Genomic DNA, 17,074 nt, shown 5'->3' on the forward strand with positions numbered 1-17,074 from the left:
TTAAAATAATTTTCAAGTAGCTTATTTGTTTTCTTCATAGCTTTTTAAAATAATTGGTCAATTTGTATGTTTGAAAATGTATTCCTTTGTATCACCCTCCTAAACAGATAAAATTACACTGAAATCCGCTCTAATGCTTTGCTTTATTTTTAGCTACCAGCAACAATACAATATAATTAAGCAGGATGCTTGACAGTAGGAATTTTACTTTCATGGGAGCTATTTTAGAACAAATAATCACATGAAGAAAGGAATTTCAACAACAATGTCACAATAAGATTTATATTTTGGCAGAATCTCTCAATATCTCGGAGGAAATTTTATCATTAAGATTAATACCACCGCCGGGAGCGGTGGCTCACGCCTGTAATCCCAGCACTTTGGGAGACTGAGGTGGATGGATCACGAGGTCAGGAGATCAAGACCATCCTGGCTAACACAGTGAAACCCCGTCTCTACTGAAAAAACACAAAAAAATTAGCCAGGGGTGGTGGCGGGCGCCTGTAGTCCCAGCTACTCCGGAGGCTGAGGCAGGAGAATGGTGTGAACCCGAGAGGTAGAACTTGCAGTGAGCCGAGATCGCGCCACTGCACTCCAGCCTGGGTGACAGAGCAACACTCCGTCTCAAAAAAAAAAAAAAAAAAGACAGGTAGAAGAATAAGAACTGTCTACTCAACATGGCACAAAAAAATCACCAATTTAATTATTTTTAATCTTTACTAAGCTATGTGTCATTGTGTGCTATGTTATAGTAATATAATAACTATACTGTGCTCACATGGACATGACCACAGAGGTACATTTTTCTACAGTAAAACAGAATTGGTCTCTAACAGAACAGGCTTCACTGCTACAATGTTAAGAAGGGAAAAAAATATTGCATTAAAATGTATGACATCATTATTTGCTTTAATGTGTATCTGAAGCACCTTCAGATTACCTAATTGTAAGTGTGATGGTCATGAAAAAAACAGAGAAAAGCTATTATATTTATACTCTTAGGCTGAAAAAGGCCTTTTTAAAGTGAATATAAAATAAAATGAAAATATGTGTATGACAGAAAACACTGCAAACAAATTAAAAGACAATAAAGTAGGAAATTATTTGCAATATACATGATAGATGAAAATGAACTAATATTATTAAAATATTGCATGAATACACTAATGAAAAAATAAACTGGTGCTTCAACAGAAACATGGACAAAGAACTTGAACTGAATATTAACAAAGAAGAAATATAAATAATACATATTGTATGATGGCAAAAGTGAAGGAAACTATAATTCTTTTCAATCCTGGTGGGAGTATAAATTTGAACATCTGTTCAAGGAAAATATGGTACTGCAGGTTGAAAGACCTCTAATACATGCTCCACTTAGATAGCCAATTCACTTTGGAATAAAATTTCCTATCCAACAGAAGTGATATAATTCTGTCAGGTATATGTCTAAATTCATTGTGCAGCTGTCTATATAATAGCGAATATATAAAGCAACCTAGCAGACTGGGCACAGTGGCTCACGCCTGTAATCCCAACACTTTGGGAGCCCAAGGCAGGCAGATCAGGCAGTCAGGAGTTTGAGACCAGCCTGGACAATGCAGTGAAACCCTGTCTCTACTAAAAATACAAAAATTAGCTGGGCGTGGTGGCGCATGTCTGTAATCCCAGCTATTCAGGGGGCTGAGGCAGGAGAATCACTTGAATCCCGGAGGCAGAGGTTGTGGTGAGCCAAGATCATGCCACTGCACTCCAGCCTGGGAAACAGAGTGAGACTCCATCTCAAAAAAAAAAAAAAAAAAGCAACCTATAGAGACAATAATAAAGAATTGATGAGATAATTTATAGTAAAAACAGAAACTAGCATAGAAAGGAATGTAATAAAACTATAAGATGTTGATATAGAAGTATAACTTAGATATGAAAAGAGGTTCATGATATATTCTATGACAAAGTAGGATACACAATTTATATACTACATACCCACAGAAGGATCATATATATATTTAAAATATAATCTTTTCACAAAATAAAATTTATATATAGATTGCGTATGTGTGTGCAACTAGTGTTAAGAGTAAAAGATATGCAACACACAAAAATAGTTTATCTTCTCTGAATTACAGGATTATGGTAATCATGTTCTTCTTTATATATTTCTGTACTTTAAATTTTAAATGATGAACATATGCAACTTTTTGTAACCAAAACAAAATGTTTAAAGTAGTCATACCTGATCATTTGGGAGGCCATATTATTAGCTCTCATTTTACCCTTTCATTTACTTCACTGTTCCTATTTCTGCACAGAGCATGCCTTTGATACATTATTTAATTTATAATAATCATTGACAAAAGTAGTCTATGGTAGACAAATGAAATAAAAATGGCTTGAAGATTGAGCGACTGATTCACTTTTTCTCACTAGATTGTAATTATTATACGGGTGTGGAAGGAAAAGAAGCTTAAGTATCAAAAGACCCGGAAATAACTAATGTAAATGACTAGTTGATAGGTGTAGCAAACCAGCATGGCACATGTATACCTATGTAACAAATCTGCACGTTGTACACATGTACCCTAGAACTTAAAGGATTTTTAAAAAGACCCAGATTTCTATCTTTGCTCCAGATCATATTTAATTGAGTAAGATTAGGCTTCATCTCTTTGAACTTTATTTTACTCTGTAAAATGGAAATAACAGTATCTTTCTTATAGAGTTTTTGTGGTGATTCAAATAGGCATTTGATATATGAGTGTAATATGACTCTTGTAGCCAGAGTGGAATTGTCATTATAACATCTTTAGGGAACAAATGCACAGTACAGAGATTATCAGATAAATTGAAATTTTTACACCATTATTCTACCTCAGTACTGTCCAAGTTCTGGGGCAGTATTTCTTCAGATCTGTCTTCTGCATTTTCACTCTAAATGACTAGTAACCTAGGAAGTGAGCATTGTCATCTAACTGATAGGGTTGTTTAGTGAATATCTCAGTGAATAGTGACAGGACTGTTCACCACCTAACCATGGCACATTCACATTCACATTCTAGTTCGGAAGAATATGGAGAGGTCCCAGTAAACTAGAATGAGTTCTGAGCCGTGGACATACCAAAATCTTTCAAGTGGAAGTGTTATGCATATGAAAGTCAAGTTCCTTCTTAATGCTTTCTTGAGCCTTATATACACCACTGTTTTCTAGAACATTGAGGTCATTTGTTTGAATATCAATATATTCCTTTATCTTTCAAAGGATTTGGTGCAGTTCAAAACAGAAAGTGCCTTACAAAGGGATACTAAACTGTAATAAAAACTTCGACCAATGTAAAAGTTAATATATTTTTGCATTCCAACTTGGATGAATCAATTAGGAGGTACTAGTAACTACTAGTAATCATCAGCATGTATGCATTAGCAAACAGCAACCTATATGATATTCAGTGGAGGAGTCTATGATGCTACGGAAGCCAAAGTTGAGTGTGCAATGACAACGTCAGGGAGCTACAGAGAATCAGGAGTCATTCCATTCCTTGATTATTCATATGCCTAAAAGGCATTCCCTTCTGACTTAACAGAAGAAGGATGATACAAGATATCTCTTTCTAGGAGAAATTACAAGATGACAAAGAGTTTTGGGGTTTCTCCTGCACTCTATAGCTCTCTTTGGGTTATGAAGAGTCATAACATGAGGTGAGCACTTAGGGGAGAATTGACAACTTTATGTTTTACACACATAGTTATTATTTTTTAAAAAACCTAAATTTTCTCTTGTTTCTCTACTTTGACTAGGGGTTGTGCAGATGCCCATTAGGGAGAAGGTGCAAGTGCATGCAAGTTGTCCTACTTGTAACACCCAGAGGGTCAATAATAAGTGGGAAGCAGAAGAGGCAACTGGGATTAATACCATTCATGGCTCTGGACTTGCTGATGAGTGGAATTTAAAATCTAGAAAAATATTTTAAAAATCTATAAAACCAGTGCCAACAGTCTCTTCAAACAACTCTCTTAAGTTAGTGACCATGTTATATATAAATGTGACACATTTAATAATTTTATGAAGTTGAAAATCACGTGGAAATGCATAGACTTGAATTATGAAAAATGTTCTTTTACCCAGGAGCATATACTCTTATCAAATAATAATAATCAGAACTGTAATAATAGGCAAGAATAGATCAAAAGAAACATCTGATCACAATAGAAGCCTTATCCAAAATGCTTGGGATTAAATGTGTTCTGGATTTTGGATTTGTTTGTATGTTTTTGAAATAGTTGTATTTTACTGGTTGAGCAATGTTAATCCAAAAATCCAAAATCCAAAATGCTTCAATGAGCATTTCCTTTGAAAGTCATGTTAATACTCAAAGAGTTTCATATTTTGGAGCACTTTGGATTTTGGAGTGTTGGAATAGGGATACTCAACCTGTATCATATTTTCATGAAGTAGCCACAAAGGGTCATAGGCAAGTCTGGTTACTTGTCCAATAGATCTGTATTTTGGTGGAGAGGGGAAAAAATTACCTAATGTTCAAACTGGAAAACAAGGAATGTTTATAAATTTTAACTGTCCATATAATATCTTTAAAAGTTTATGAATTTTTTAACTGTCCATATACTATCTTTAAAAGTTTGACTCCAGTAATACCTCATATTTGAAAACATGTACATTACAACAGATAATTTTATAAGGTAAAGCATAAGGAGGATTACTTGCTCAAATGGTCAGATTAACAATATAAGAAATTTACTAAAATGTTTTAAAATGAAATATTTATCAAAAATTTCATTATACACATCATCTCTGTGTCCTAAGAAAACAAATAATAAATTGGCACTAATCTCTCATAAAGTAGTTACCAAAGTCAGTAACTGCGCACTACCATTAGTTGCTGAGTTATTCTTCCCCTAAAATAGCAAAGAAACTTGCATATTCTCATTCCTTCCTATGTAAAAATGAGAGTTGTATAACAGGTGAACTTGTAGGTTCTTTCGTTTTCTTCAGCTATCTATGGTGGGCAAATCTATACATTTTAAAAATATATTCTAATTATTTAAAAATACTTTCTTTTAAGCAAAAATCGGGTGAGGTGGCAGAAGAAACAAAATTTTGGATTTGGGAAAAATTCCAATACATAGTTATAAAATTCACTTTTAAAATCCCCCTTTGACAGAGAGTCATCAATAAATACAGAAATTCAAATGTATCCTTCTAAGGAATCAAGATTTGTAAATGTTTCACATAACCTCAGCAAACCATTTTACCTAATGTTTCAGCGGAGGCATGAGAGTCAGGATTCTTTCACCCTCAGGCCACCCATCATCTGTGTCTACACCAACCTGATGTGCCACCGATAGGGAACCCTGGAATTAGATATTTATATTTCAGCTTAATATTGGAAGTTTCTAATTGGAAATTTTAAATTTTAATTTTCAGTTGAATTTGTGTCTGAAAAGTTCTATCGCAAATGTTGAAAATAATAGAGAACAGACTCTTTTGATATCTATTAACAGCATAAAATCTTATTTTTTTCAGTAACTTTTTTTTAGTTCGTTACCTGTTTTAATTAAACAAAAAACAAAAAACAAATCAAAATCTAAGTAGGCTCTTCGGAGATTTTAAATATTCATTTACTCTCTAATGTAATACCAAGGTAGACAATCAGTTACTTCTGCATAATCAACACACTGGAAAACAAAGTACTTTATATGCACTGATTTCCTGCACGGAAAACTACTTGCTTGACTTTTCTGGAAGGGGATCCTCATTGATTTCACTTTGGCAAATGGCAAAATAACTTCAGAAATATTAATTCAAACCTTTTTCCCTATATGATTGCAAAAACAGTACTATGCAGGTGAAGCCAAAAATAACAAAATAACAAATGCAATTATTCACTGAATATTAAGGCAATTCCAAGGAATTAAACTTGATTCCTTGAATATTCCAATATACAGAACAGTAAGTAGAGTAATGGTTCTCAAATCAGAGTTGATTTGCCAATGATAGATCCTCCCCCACCTTCCAATCACACAGTCTCCCTGTTGCTCCTTTTGTTCACTTTTCAGAATCGTGGCACTAGTGAGTAGAGGTCAGGAATGCTGCTAATCATTCTACAAGGCACAGAACATTCCCCTACAAAAAAGGAATTATCCAGGCTGATGTGTCAGTAGTGCCGCTATTGGGAAACCCTGCAGTTAAGTTAAGAGTGGGCCTTGTCAGATACAATAAATTAGCTGTATAGGTAATTTATTAGCCTCTTAACACATCGGAAAGTTGAAATTTGCTTGAATTTCACCGTGTAAAATCACGTAGAAATGTCAGAATGAGTTAATGAATGAATCTAAAATGCCACTAGCAACTAGATTTAGTAAATGTTCCTAGGGAGAATTATTTATTGACCAGGGTAACATATTATTTTCTTTTTACAGAGGCATTTCTCAACAGTGATCCTTCGTTTCATAAAGAGAAGAGAATGGAGCAGTTCAGACATAGTATTCCTAGGTAAGTAAATATAAAACATTTCAAAATTATTTTCCTTTGCTTGCCTATAATTTCAAAAACAACTTTATATCCTTTTCCTAAAGGTTTATTCATAAAATTCTTTTGAAATTAAAAAGTGTAATATGTTATTAAAATATTTCTGTTTAGTAAAATTTCCTTTCTTCTTTGATATTTTAAAGATCGATTTATGTCAATGCTGTTTAGTGCTAAATGTAGTATTAATATTAAAGATGCCATTTTGAAAAAAAACCTTCTAATTAATAAAGTGAACAAATCACGAGTATATGGTGTGATGAATTTTTACAAACTGAAAAAATCACTATAGTCATATCTAGATCAAGATACAGAACACTGACCACATCTTAGAAGCTAACTTTATTCTCATTTCTCTTCACAAAATGTAAGCAAGAATTATTGACTTCTACCAGCATAAGTAGTTTTTGGTTTTTCAATTTACATAAGTGAAATCCTATAGTATATAATCTTCAGTGTTTGAATATTCTTCTTCTCAACCTTATCATGTAGAGCAGTTGGTTTCCCTGCTGAACGGTTTTCCATTACACGAACTACTGCAATTTATTAATCTAGTTTATTCTCTACATGTCTTTTAATGGACATAGTATGCATTTTTATCAGCAGAGGATGTATAAACAGAAATGGAATTGATGCAGAAATCAGGGCAGTGAAGTAAATGAAAGGGTAAAATGAGAGCTAATAATATGGCCTCCCAAAATGCTCAGGTATGATTACTTAGAACATTTAGCATTGGTTATAAAAAGTTACATATATTCATCATTTAAATTTTAAAATACAGAAATGTATAAAGAAGAGCATGATTACCTTAATCCTGTAATTTGGAGAAGATAACTTTTTTTGTGTGTTGCATATCTTTAACTTTTAACACAACATGCACACACATATGCAATCTATATATACACTTTATTTTGTGAAAATATTACATTTTAAATATATATGATCCGTGTGTGTGTGTGTGTAGTGTATAAATTCTGTATCCTACTTTGTCATAATCATGAACTTCCTTTCAAATCTAAGTTATACATCTGTATCATCATCTTATAGTTTTATTACATTCCTTTCTGTGCTAATTTCTGTTTTTACTATGAATTATCTCATCAATTCTTTATTATTGTCTGAATAGGTTGCTTTTTATATTCACCATTATATAGACAGCTGCACAATGAGTTTATACATATACCTGACAGAATTATATCACTTCTGTTGGATAGGAAATTTTATTCCAAAGTGAATTGGCTATCTGAATGGAGCATGTATTAGAGGCCTTTCAACTTGCAATACCACATCTTCCTTGAATAGATGTTCAAATTTATACTCCCACCAGGATTGAAAAGAATTAGTTTCCTTCACTTTTGCCATCACGCACTATGTAGAATTTATTTATATCTCTTCTTTGTTAATATTCAGTTCAAGTTCTTTGCCCATCTTTCTACTGAAGCACCGGTTTGTTTCTCATTAGTGTATTCATGCTATATTTTAAGAGTATTGCCGGGCGCAGTGGCTCAAGCCTGTAATCCCAGCACTTTGGGAGGCCGAGACGGGCGAATCACGAGGTCAGGAGATCGAGACCATCCTGGCTAATACGGTGAAACCCCGTCTCTACTTAAAAAATACAAAAAATTAGCCGGGCGACGAGGCGGGCGCCTGTAGTCCCAGCTACTCGGGAGGCTGAGGCAGGAGAATGGCGTAAACCCGGGAGGCGGAGCTTGCAGTGAGCTGAGATCCGGCCACTGCACTCCAGTCTGGGTGGCAGAGCAAGACTCCGTCTCAAAAAAAAAAAAAAGAAAAGAAAAAAAAAGAGTATTAGTCCATTTTTATCCATTATGTATATTGCAAATAATTTCCTATTTTATTGTCTTTTAATTTGTTTGCAGTGTTTTCTGCCATACACATATTTTCATTTTATTTTATATTCACTTTTAGAAAGGCCTTTTTCAGCCTAAGAGTATAAATAATAACTTTTCTACTGCTTTTTTTTCATTTTTTATAATGCATTTTCTCTATTGTGAACCACCTGACTACATACGTTGTTGGTTCTTTTTCTGGACTTTTGGATTTGTTTCATTGATCCTTTTGTCTGACGTCATGCTAAAACCATACTATAACAGCTTTATAATTAACCTTGATGCTAAGCATATTATTTGGCATATACCTGTGACAGCACAAATTTTGATATTATTGATATACAAAAATTTTTGAAATTTCATTTTCTTCTTCTATGACTAATTTCAATTATGCTTTTGAAAAAAACCTTGTGGTACTTGATGGCATTAAATAATGTATGTCAACATAGCATAGTACTATATACGTTGACACTCAAAGATAGCTATAGTTAGTAACAGCCATGTAGTGGAAACTATAGTAAACCTGTCAGCAGTAATTATATTAATGGATCTTTATTAAACTGTGTAATAGGTTCAATTCTCAAAGCATACTTTAATATTTTCACTCACTTAAAACCGATATTATTTGTGAAATCTAAATTTCCCCAATCAAACGTACACACTACTTAAGATAACACAATGTAGATCCAAAGATACACATCTAACACAATGTCTGACAGTTTTGGGTTTTCTAAGAGAGAACAAGCTTTGGAGGACCATACATGTATGGTATAAAATAACACTAAGCGTATGTGTTTTGGGCAATGATATACTTGTGCTTCAATCTGTCCTTCTCCAGATACTATCTCTATAACCTTTGAGGCTTACTTCCTCATTTGAAATATGAAGACTGCTGAAACAACGAAACGAGTTACTGTGAAATAAGGTACGCAAATAGTCCAGTACTTGATTATACTAGGTTTCTGTCCTAAGTTCTTCTCAAGTTTATTTGTATTTTATTATTATTTTTTTCTTTTTTCCGTTAGGCTTGAGCTGAATTTATTATTATTATTTGAAGGAGATTAATTTTTTCTTCCTCTAATGTTTCCGTTTACAAAGAAACCCTTTATTTTTTTGCCTCTGTTATTTTTATTTAATTATGTCCCTTTACATAGAAGAGTTAGAAAAACGTTTTTCTACCTGCTGCAAGGGGTTATATGAAAGACCAGTATTAAGCCAAACATGTGAGCCTTTTCTCAAATAGGTGTGATGTGTTCAGAAGCAAGGTAATTCCAAGGTGAAGTCATCAGATTCCTTATTACTCCCCTAAAAGGACATCTTTTTAGGATCTGGAGGCCTCGATAATCAGGATCCATTAAGCCTGTTAGAAAAGACTGAGTGAAAAGAGAGACTCAAAAAAGAAAAAGAGGATTATCAGAGGGGAAATATATCTGGAAAACAAGGAGGAAATCAAGAGACAGAATAAAGTTTCAGAAACTGGGACTCATGATGTTTTACTGATTTTCCAAGTGGTTACAATATGCCCACTCTTACACAAGATGCTGGGCCAACACAAAAATCAACAGTTGCCACCATCCTTGATCTGCCTCATTTTGGCAAAGACTCAGTTGCATCTAGAGTTGAGACATTCCAAGCATCTGGTAGTCCAGAGCTCTCAAAGGCATGAACAAGCCGTTTTCTTAAAACAATCACAGCAAATACTATTCCATACATTTAAACACAATGCATTATAGCCAAAAAGAAAGAGCCTGTTTCCATAGTATTTAAGGGTTTACTTAGAGTGCCTTCAAGGGGAGGAAGATCAAAGTAAGAGATGTCACAAGAGCTAAAGTAAATGACAACAGCAAATGAGATTAGAAGCCCATTCATACCTTCCTCTCCAGCTCTGCTGTTGCTATTCCTGAAGTTCATACTGTAATTACCTTGTTGTAGAAAATTATGGTGAGATCAAATTGTTTTCCCTACTGCTGCTTCTCTCCCTCCCCATGCATCCCATACACACCAGCTGATCACTGTTTCGGAAGTATCACTCTTATCTGGCACTTTCTTCCTCAAAGGTTTCTCCTGGTATCCTACTAACTAATGAATAAAGCTTATATACATTCTGGATGTCCTAGGAGGTTTTTTAATAAATGTAGTTAGTGATAAAAATAACACCTCAAAGCCTATGGTCCCCCATCTGTAAAATGTAGATAATAAAACATACTTTGCAAAGCTATTGTGTGTATAAATATGATGATATTTGTAAAAAAATTATAAGAAGAAGGCAGGTATACTAGGAAGCCACTTGAATCTCACACAATATTTTTTTTTTTTTTTTTTTTTTTTTTTTTTTTTGAGATGGAGTCTGGCTCTGTGGCCCAGGCTGGAGTTCAGTGGCCAGATCTCAGCTCACTGCAAGCTCCACCTCCCGGGTTCACGCCATTCTCCTGCCTCAGCCTCCCGAGTAACTGGGACTACAGGCGCCCGCCACCACGCCCAGCTAATTTTTTGTACTTTTAGTAGAGACGGGGTTTCACCGTGTTAGCCAGGATGGTCTCGATCTCCTGACCTGGTGATCCGCTCGTCTCGGCCTCCCAAAGTGCTGGGATTACAGGCTTGAGCCACCGCGCCCGGCCACAATATTTTAAATAGATAACAAAGTAGGGAAAATATGATTTTAAAATTTTTATTGAATGACTACTATGTGCCAAGGAATATTCAAGGCATGCTACTTGTAAACAATGTCTCTCCTTTCACAGAGTTTATAAGAGTTTACATTGATTTTGAGAGCTCAAGAATATTAATTATCAGCTCCTTAGAATTTGTTATTCCCAAAGAACTTGTGAATTTTGAGGCACACCTGCTTTGTGTACTGCAATTAATTCCAGATGAATTTCTTGTTGCTTGCTTACATGCCTTTGGTTCTAAAGAATTCCAGATTAGTTACTAAAGTGGCAGGGTGGGAAATTTGTTGCTATGAAACAATGTTGAGTAAAACAAAATTGAATTATTTAACCAGAAATACTGTATCTTAAAACACCAAAATTCAATTTCGCAGTTTTACTAGCCCTTGAGCTGTTAAATTTCTCAGTTAAATGGGTAACTAAAACCCATTAAGAATTTACTTCAAAGTAGGGCTGAGTGTGGTGGCTCACATCTGTAATCCCAGCACTTTGGGAGGCTGAGGCAGGCAGATCACCTGAGGTCAGGAGTTTGAGACCAGCCTGGCCAACATGGTGAAACCCCGTCTCTACTAATAATACAAAAATGAGCCGAAGCGTGGTGGCGGGCACATGTACTTTCTCCCTTGTAGCATACCAGGCAAATGGTATTCAGTGAAGAAATAAATGAAAGAAGAGGATTGGTATGGATAATTTGCTTTCATTTTTCATGTCATGAAGTAACTTTATAAGTAATACTTTCCTGGATGAGCATGGTGGCTCACACCTGTAATCCCAGCACATGGGAGGATAGCATGAGCCCAAGAGTTTGAGACCAGCAAGACCCCATCTCTTTATATATTTTTTTAAAAAAACAATATTAGACATAGTGGTGCACCTCTGTAGTCCTAGCTACTTAGGAGGCTGAGGTGGCAGGATCACTTGAGCCCAGAAAGTTGAGGATACAGTGATCTATGATCACACTATTGCATTCCAGACTGGGCGACAGAGTGAGACCCTGCCTCGAAAATAAAATAAAATAATAACAATAATACTAGTTTCTAAATTCAAAGTAAAACATTTTTTTAAAGAGAACACTGAAAAAACAGTATAATATTTTCATTTCAAATACTTATTTTTATATTTAACTCTTCCACCAGATTAAGTCAATGGTAGGACAGGAACTTCACATCCCTTTAATCTGAATATTTTTCTCTATTTTATTTTCACAGTCAATTACAATCAAATATGAAGAGTTAACTATTAGAAAAGTTTTTAAAATCCTAGCTTACTAAAACAGACTGCAACAAAGAAAGAAGAAAATAAAGAAAGAAGGAAAGAAGAAGGAAGGAAGAAAGGAAGGAAGGCATAAAGCCTGATTCAAAGTGATTTTATAAAAAGTAACAAGTTTTTACTAATGTAAATATCAATTTGTGAAAATTATATTAATGAAGACCCTCCCTTCACCATGTATTTTTAAATGAAAATCTTCTAAACACTTATTTGCATTTTTCTTCCTCTATGCAATGCAACATAAATTAAAACACATGGTTTCAGAAATGCATTCTCAAAGTTGAATAGCTACGGATATGAATAGGAAAGACACAGTTATATTAGAACTAAAATGTTACATCTCTAACCCCTGTTTTTCCATACTATATAAACTTTATCAAATTCATTACAGAGCTCTATGAGGATATCATTGATATATTCTCTTTTCCTCTAACTCTGGAATCTAAAGTCCAGAACCTTGAAGAATCTTCTTTCTGCACTGTATGTCTCTTGTATTTGTTGAATTTCCCTGTTTGGCCCCCACCTGTTATTAGCTAAAAATAATAATAACAGTAGTTTATACTGTCCCCAGTTCATCCGAAAGAAAGTTCTGCCACACTGGAAAATAATGGCGAGAAATACATAAGAATAGAGGTGACTGCAAAAGACCTAACGCCAAGAAGTACCAAGTGAAAAAGCAAAACCAGTGACCAAAATTCAATTTGAAGGACCATGAATTCAGCATCAGTGAGAATGAAATACTTAATCTGTACATCCTTCCCCTTGTGATGTTAAAATACCATTGACATAACTAGTTAAACTTGGCCCATTGAAAGCAGGTATATAGCTCTACTTCCTTCCAAAGCTCTACTAAAATAAGCATAATGAATTATAACCAGAGAGATAAAACGAATAGAGTTGAAAATAACAAGGAAAGATACTGGTGTATTTTTTGAAGATGAAAAATCAATAGAGGGGGTACCACAGGAGAGAAAGCTAAATACCATGTATCTGTAGATAAGAATAACTATGAGCAACTAATCTTAAGCCCCAGATCTACAGACATATTTATTCAGCAGGCACTACACAAAATGAAGAGACAGATAAAAAATGGAGATATTGACTGAAGTTTTACTTAAAGACCAATTTGTCCTTCAGATCCCCTATCTACATCCCTGCCCAGTCAAGCAACTGCATCTTCTAAATCTTAGCTTAATTCTAAAGGCTCATTTCATGGAGAAACTGAAACAGGGGTTTCAAACTTAGGAACCCTAGGTACAGCAATTAATAGGAACAAGATAAACTGAAAGAAAGAGAAAGAGAGGGAGGGAGGGAAGGAAGGAGGGAAGGATGAGGGGAGGGTAAGAGACAGAGAGAGAGAAAGAATATTAAGAGAAAGCCTACAGAAAGAATAGCAAATCTCCATGCCCCTCGTCTGCCCAGGCTCAATGATAGCTGACAACCAGACATATACTCCCTAACCACCAACCCCACCCACTCACCACCACACTCCCCAAAGCAATAGAAAGCTTTTTCTCTGGAGAGTCTTTGTGACCAGAGGAGAAAGCTATATGTTGTTTACAGAGATTTTCCTCTGAGGGAGTCAGAGAAATCTTCCACCCACTCACCTTATATCCAAGTAGACCTAACATATAAACCGAATTAGTAAGTAAAATCCTAAAAAGAAAAGCCCAGGCCCAGATGGATTGATAGGTGAATTCTAGAAAATAACTAAAAAAAAAAAAAAAATACTACCAATTCTACACAAACACTTTCCAAAAATATATTAGGGAAAAAAAAAGTCCCATCTTATTCTATGAGATCATTACTACCTTGATACCAAAGTCCAAGAAACACATGGAGACAAAAAATTTCTTAAAGGCTTATGTTTCTTAGAAACACAGAGGCAAAACATTTCTCAGCAAAACAACAAAATGAATCCAGCGATACAGAAAAAGATTATAATCCATGAAAAAGTGGGATTTATCCCAGAAATACAAGGCTAATCTAATGTCTGAAAATCAGTTTATATAAGAAACCATATCAACAAAGAAAAAAATAATATAATAATCTACATAAAAGTACAAAAAAGTATTTAACAAAATCCAACACTCAATTCTGATTAAACACTCTCAGTAAGCTAGAAATAGAATGGAATCTTCTCAACCTAATAAAGGACATCTATGAAAAACCCACAGCTAGTATCCTACTTGAGGGAAGGTTGACTGCTATCCCCCTGTTAGATGGAACAAGGCAAGGAAATCTGCTTGTACTACTTTAATCAAATATGGAGGCTATAGCTTTTATAATAATGCAAATTAATTCATTTATTGACCAACAGTATCCAGATTGGAAAAAAAGTGGTAAAACTAGCAGGGCACAGTGGCTCACACTTGTAATCCCAGCACTTTGGGAGGCTTAGGCAGATAGATCACTTGAGTCCAGGAATTCAAGACAAACTTGGGCAGGATAGTAAGACTCCATCTCTACAAAAAAATACAGAAAGTAGCTGAGTGTGGTAGTGCACTTGTAGTTCCAGCTACTTGGGAGGCTAGGGTGTTAGGATCACTCGGGCCTGGGGAGGTTGGATTTGCAATGACCAGTGATCACACCACTGCACTCCAGCCTGGGCAACAGAGTGAGACCCTGTTTCAAAACAGCAACAAAGTAGTAAAACTACTTTTATTTATTCATGGACTATATGATTCTGAATGTATAAAATCTTAAGGAATTTACAGAATCTTTTTCATAGAACTAATAAATAAGTTTAGCAAGGTCACAGGATACAAGACCAACACACAAAAATCAACTGAATTTTATATACTAGCAATGAAAAATCACAAAATGAAATCAAGGAAACAATTTCATTCACAGCCCAAAAGAATAAATGACTTGGGAATAAATTTAAAGAAGCCTAAGACCTGTACAGTGAAAATTATAAAACTTTGCTAAGAGATACTAAAGATCTAAATAAACAAAGACCCATTATGTTCACAGATTCAAACAGTCAATTTTAAGTTGACACTTCTCCTAAGGTTGATCTATAAATAAATGCAATCCCTATCAAAATCCCATCAGGTCTCAAACTTTCTCTAAAGCTACAGGAATGAAGACAGTGTGTGTGTGTTAGTCTTTTTTGTATTGCTGTAAATGAATACCAAATGCTGGTGCCATGCAGAACTGTGGTAATTTATGCAGAACCCAGCTAAATAGTTTATAAAGAAAGAGATTTATTTGACTCACAGTTTAATATGGCACCTGCATTTGTTTGGTTTCTGGTGAGGCTTCCTGAAGCTTTTACTCATGGTGGGAGGTGTAGAGGCAGCCAGTATCTCACATGATGAGAGAGGGAGCAAGAGAGAGAAAGGGACGTCCCAGACTCTTACACAAACGTATCTTGTGTGAACTAATGGAACAAGAACTTACTTGTGACCAAGTAGATGGAGCTAAGTCATTCATGAGGGATCCAGCCCCGTGATCCAATGCCTCCCACCAGGCCCCACCTTTAACACTGGGGATCATATTTTAACATGAGATTTGTACATACAGCGGAACCATATCAGTGTGCTATTGACTTAGAGATAGACTGATAGATCAGAAGAGAGAATCCAGAAACACCCACCAAAATTAAAAACACAAAACCAACTTACATTTATAGTGAAAAGATTTTTGATAAAGATACTAAAGCAAAGTAATGGGGAAAGGATAGCCTATGTTAGAATAATTGGTTAATCATATGCAAAGACAAAAACAAAACAATAAAAAAACTTACAATACTTACAACCCTCATTTCTCACCATACTCAAACTAACATAAAATATCATATACCTAAATGTAAGCATTAAAACTATGAAGCTGTTAGAACAAATGAAGTTTTGTTCTTGTGAATTTCTTAGACATGACATCAAAGCTGAAAATTTTTACTCTACAAAGGACACCATTAAGAAAATTAAAAGACAATCCCAAAATGTAGATGAAAGTTTTGCAAGTCATATATCTGATAAAGGCCTTCTATCTAGAGTAAAGGAATAACACTTCCCAATAAACTAGATGACAAACAACCCAAGCAAAAAAGAAAGGGCAAAATATTTTAATAGACATTACACCAAAAATTGTATTTAAATGGCTAACAGACACATGAAAAGATGCTCAACGTATTAGTTATTAGGGTGAATTTTGTAAATTAAACTACAATGAATGATCACTATCTTTACCCATTAGAATAGCTGTAATCCAAAAGAATTACAACATAAAATATAGGTGAGGATGTGGAGTATTTGGAACTCTTGGATATATTGTTAATGAGAATATAAAATATATGCTATTTCATAAGCTAGTTTGACAGTTTCTTGAAAAATCATAATACACAAAATATGGCCTGTAATTTCACTGCTAGTTGTCTACCCAAGTGAAATAAATATATGTCCCCAGGAAGACTTGCATATGACTATTCATAGTCATATTACACATAACAGCATCAAACTGGAAAATTCCAAAATCAATCAATTGGCTATATAGATACATAAAATGGGTTATAGGAATGCAATAAAATATTACTCAGCAAATCAAACCGTGGATACATACTTCCACACGAATGAGCCTCAAAAACATTATGTGGTGAAAGAAGCCAGACACAAAAGACTACGTCTTGTAGAATCTCATTTATAAGGCATTTCTGGAAAATGCAAAACTATAGAAAGTGAAAGCCAACTGGAAGTTAGTTGCCTGGGGCTGGGGGGTGGAAGCAAAGACTGACTGCACAGGCACAAGGGAAC

At 34.7% G+C, this 17,074-nt stretch overlaps 1 protein-coding gene across 1 annotated transcript in view; it reads right to left on the bottom strand.

The window, feature by feature from the left end:
* VEGFC (vascular endothelial growth factor C) overlaps nt 1-17,074 on the bottom strand; it is a 120,159-nt gene that overhangs the window by 40,532 nt on the left and 62,553 nt on the right. The gene's annotated exons all lie outside the window — the stretch shown is intronic.

The sequence above is a fragment of the Trachypithecus francoisi genome, unplaced genomic scaffold (genome assembly GCF_009764315.1).
Source record: "Trachypithecus francoisi isolate TF-2019V2 unplaced genomic scaffold, Tfra_2.0 Lachesis_group1, whole genome shotgun sequence".
NCBI classification, from domain to species: domain Eukaryota; kingdom Metazoa; phylum Chordata; class Mammalia; order Primates; family Cercopithecidae; genus Trachypithecus; species Trachypithecus francoisi.